Raw genomic sequence first — 4,892 nt, 5'->3', positions numbered from 1 at the left:
TCTGCTTGGAGTGACGCGTTGGTATTATGTGATTATGCTCATCGGTATTATTTGTTCGCACCTGGTTGTTCTTGCAGTTGAACGAAGTCAAGTGTTCAAACAGGTCGGGATGTAGTTTTTCGCGTCGTTTCTTTGCTTTGCTTGCAAAGCGTGCCAGGAAAAACCTTGAGCTGGCTAGGGGGATTAACAGAACAAGACCGGAAGGTTCTCACGACTAGTTAATTGCCGAGATGCAGTCAATAGAAAGAAAACAATACTACGGAGTACTACTACCACTTGCAGAATCATGTTGCTACGGAGGGATTCGGAGCGCGTACAGATTAACTGCTAGCCGATCTTTGCACCCAAGTTAACAGACATGTTCAATCACGTTCATGTATTGGAGATCGTTGCTTCCGGGATAGGGATATTGCTTGCACATGTGTAGCTGCTGGGCGATTATAACTCCTGCTCACCCGATTACCCTTCACTATCTTGAAATGGTAACTTTTGACCAAGCCGTCCAAGTAGGTGATTTACCCAAGGGAAACAGTAGGTGATTTACCTACTGCAAATCATACGACCAAATAACTAAAATATGCACTACTAGTTACTAGAAGAGTTAGCTAATTTAGCCTAGCATACTTAGAGAATGGCGTTGGTATGGACGAGCTCGCGCGCTCCTGCTAAGTGGACGAACAGTTGCAGGACGCGTTGCTGATTGTATTAAATGCGATCGTATGGGAACAAGTCGAGTACGGTCGCGAAAACGGCGGACGCGTCTAAACTAACGTACAACAGACGACCGTCGAGTATGATGTTCCATTGGTACATGTCCGTTCTCGTGGTACAGAACCATCCCCGTCAGCTGCGTCCGTCCCGCAGACGGCGTATACCGAACGGTAGGTGTATGTCAGATTGTGGGACCCGTGTTGGACAGACCAGCGATTGAAAAGTAAAAGCAATCTATCCTCTCCGTTCCGGCGCCGCCTAAGGTGAGAAGCTCATGGCTATGGCGATGGCCACCGCCGAAGGCGACTCAATCGAGTTTCCAGTTGACAGGTAAATTTTCCCGCCCCCATTCTTTTCCTCCGTGGAATCCGAAGTACGTAGACCACCATCCTATTCCTGCGCTGCTTTGTTTTACCTAGATTTCCCCTGCCGGATCTCGCCGGCGGAGACCCATTTGTGACCGCCGGAATCACCAAAACTCTCGTATGTGCGGCTGCTGAGTCCAGCATTGGAGATGCTGGAGAGGCGGCAGTCACCGTACAATTATATTTGCACAGCACTTGCGATGGAGTGGCCCTGTCAGCACCAACCTCCCAGCAATCTTCACACAAAGACGGCCCTACATCCCCTCGATGGACACGAAGGTATACCACACTCTGAACATTCCTTATATTTGATTGATAAGGGGGAAATTGCTCTTCTGAAAGTAACTAAACAAAATTTGGGAACATGCATATATAATGCAGAGAACATCGAACGCAGTGAAGCATTTTTTGAAATACATATTTCTGAATACTGCAGAGTCCGTGTCGGTCGTGCACCTTCAGAACGTCAACCATGTGCTGCAAGGATGAGTGCCCTGGAAAAAAATATTTCGTCGATATGCAGAGAAGAAAAGTGACACTGTCATAGTTCCTGTAGTTGGTAGCAACTTCGATTCACTTGGGGAAGCTTATGATTATTACAATCTCTATTCATGGGAAATCGGATTTGGAGTAAGGTATGGAAAGAGCAGGGTAAATGTTGAAAGAACAAAATGCATGCAAGAGATAGTTTGTGGGTTCTCTGTAAGTCCTCATTCCAGTTCAATACCATCTATCCTAAACTAGCTCACGAGTTAGGTATGTCAATTGCCAAGAGTGACAAGCTGGTATTTGTTGTATTGCTTGCAGGGAATCCCAAAGAAGAGTAACATACGGACATACAGATGCAGATGCCCTACAATGATACGGTTGCTTCGGTCTAATGACAATGGCTGGTACATAAACGAGTACAGACCAGATCACAATCATGCACTCACTGGAAAATATGGTGAGAAAGTTTACTGGCCTTCACACAGGCATATTGATATATATACACGGGGTGTTATCAAACAGCTCCGTGAAAATAATATCAGCATTGGCAAAGTGTACAATATAATCGGCAGTTTCTTTGGTTCAATGGACAATGTATCAGTCAGCAAAAGAGCTCTGCGGGGGTTGTGTGGCAAGATCAATCGAGAACAAGCAGATAATGATGTGAAGAAGACAATAGATGTTTTGCAGAGTTAGGAGCAAAAGACTCTGGGTTATACTACAGAGTACAACATGATGGAGAGAGCCGCATACGGAACTTGTTATGGTCAACAGGAGCCAACAGAGCACAATACCACTATGCTCACAGTTGATGAATTCAAGACTGCAAGGAAGCAATTAACCAAAAGATATGGTTTGCAAAAACACAATTACGTCACCCAAATATATGAAACGAGGGAAAAATGGGCAAAACCATATTTTAATGGAAAGTTCTGTGGAAAGATGACAATCACACAACGTAGCGAGAGTGCCAACCATATGTTGAAGACTTATGTTCCAGCTAGGTGCCCCATGCATCTATTTGTTCGCCAGTACATGAGACTTCTTTTTGATAGAGACGCACCAAGATAGTAAGTTATTGAAAATATAGTATCCTATGTCATTCATGCCACCATGAGTCTAATACACCCTCTACATGTGCAGGTAGCCCCTGTTATGAAAATAAACACACCACTCGAGCTGCATGCCAGCAAAATCTACACACGAGCCATATTAGAAAATTTTGTGGAAGTTATATATGAAGCAGGACAATACAAAGTAGAAGAGGTTACTAAAGGTAAAACATATTTTGTTCGACGATATCATCCAAAAAAACATGAAAAAATGTGCAGGATTGTATACAAAGTGGAAGTTGTTGATGGAAGGGCAAACCTGATATGTGAGTGTGGCAATTTTGAACACACTGGCTTGCTCTGCTGCCATGGGGTCAAGTTAAGAAAGCATTCTATTCTCCTCGTAAAACAACTGTCTCAAAAAGCATAATTCATAACACTAGATGTGCATGTGATAGGTACTTGATTTCCTCGGCATAGACTGGTAGGATCAAGTACTCTACCAGGTCTAGGGCGTAGGTGGTAAGGGAAGGATGGAGGGAGACGTGGCGAGGATCGGGCGCGCCGGCGGCAGGGCGCCGTCGCGGCTAGGAGAAGGGCGGCGGCTAGGGCTGTTGGCGGCTAGGGTTCCGGCTCCTCAGGGAGCCGGGCAATAGGAGATAATATTCTTCTTATTGCTTGCCTTCAAAAAGAGTCTTACAACCTATATTTATATCCTAGATAACTTGTAGAAGAATCAACCTAAGATAACTTGCCTAAGATAACTTGCCTAATCTGAAAATAAAAACTAAGATAACTTGCGGGCCTAAGCCGGCCGGCCATAACATAGACCAAATACCTGCAAAACATATTATGAAAAGTTGGACAAAGGATGCAAGAGATGTACTGCCAGCTCACCTGTCACATATTCAGAACGACAACATTTATGTAAATTCAGTAACATCCAGACATTTGAATCTGTACACACACGCACTCGAAGTAGTGAGGTTGGGAGATGCAAATCCAGAAGCATATGAGTGTGCAATGGAAATGTTGAACCAAAAATGGATAAACTATCACCAATAGCTGCTGTCCGTGATGGAATCGGATTGGAAGACAGACAGAACTCTGCAAACAAAAAATAAAGGTAGAGAAGCTCTTCCAGCAATTGTACAAGCCAGCGGCAATGCAAGTGATGCAGAAGGAAGTGCAGTTAGGGATTTTATAGGATTAAAAGCTCCAGAGCGAAAAAGAAAGGCCGGACGACCAACCAACAGCAGGGACAAACCTCCATATGATGATCGAGGTGCAAAAAGCAAGAAATTCAAGCAACGAGCAACTGCACAGGATGTCGGCAAGTGCAGCACAAGCAAACGGATTCGCTTGTGCAGTATATGCCGAGAACCATGACACAAGAGCCCCACATATCCACAGAGAGATCTTCCCCAGAAGGAGAGGAAATAGGCAAAATGCTCAGACTGTGGAATCGGTGGGCACAGGAGAACTTGCAACAACCTAAAAGTTGTTCTCCATGTTGAACCGGTTACTCTGGAAACAAATGTCATTACCACGATTGAATTAAACTTGCAGACTCTCTGTTGTTGAGGCCTCAGCATGCGGTATTTATATATCATCTGTGTAATAAGACACAGCGTTTGTTGCTGTGTGCTACGTGTTGTGTTTGTTAACGAGAGAACCTGTTCATCAACAAGTCTCATCGCTGTTAAACTACAAGTACAATCTATGTACGAGCATAAATTCCTGAAAGTTCACCATTTTATTACCGGATCCTGCAGTAATTCTTTCTTACTGCCTACTATATATTGTCGCTAGCCCTTTGAACCGAATCAAAACGTTAACTATGCATGCCATCGCACGACAACAGGTGGCATCCAATCCTGTTGTATGCCACGAACGCGAAATCCCCAATTTGGAATTTCAAACTACATGAGCGCGCTCGGCGCAAGAAGGTGTACTTAAGGAGGAGTTGCTGCATCTCTTCGGCCGCAAGGCGCATTCATCTGCCGTTCCTCTACATCATGTTGTCTGATAGAAAAAAACAGTTGTGTGCGTGTGGGTGATCAATAACAGAGATGTCTGCACCTCTCTCGAGCGGATGCTCTGTTACGCATGTCTCTTCGAGCTCTGCTGCAGGCATCCTTGGAGCCACAAATCAACATGAGCAGCAGCTTCAGTTCTTTGCAACTTCAGATTATTTCGCCATCGACATCAACCCAGAGCATCAAGCTTTCCCCCATGTATCTTCTTTGATTGAGGTACGTACAAATCCTCTTTC

At 44.6% G+C, this 4,892-nt stretch overlaps 1 long non-coding RNA gene across 2 annotated transcripts; it reads left to right on the top strand.

Moving 5' to 3' along the window:
- The first annotated feature begins 907 nt into the window (after positions 1-907).
- On the top strand, positions 908-4,412 carry LOC125530408. 2 transcript variants are annotated; one of them, XR_007292919.1, is made up of 5 exons: positions 908-1,041; positions 1,131-1,355; positions 1,513-1,778; positions 1,884-2,635; positions 2,709-4,412. It is a non-coding gene; the product is annotated as an uncharacterized LOC125530408 (long non-coding RNA). The 2 variants fall into 2 exon arrangements; XR_007292920.1 differs by having other exon boundaries at positions 1,458-1,778.
- Positions 4,413-4,892: the final 480 nt, after the last annotated feature.

The sequence above is a fragment of the Triticum urartu genome, unplaced genomic scaffold (assembly GCF_003073215.2).
Source record: "Triticum urartu cultivar G1812 unplaced genomic scaffold, Tu2.1 TuUngrouped_contig_6293, whole genome shotgun sequence".
Classification (NCBI taxonomy): domain Eukaryota; kingdom Viridiplantae; phylum Streptophyta; class Magnoliopsida; order Poales; family Poaceae; genus Triticum; species Triticum urartu.
This window is presented reverse-complemented; position numbering and strand designations above follow the sequence as displayed.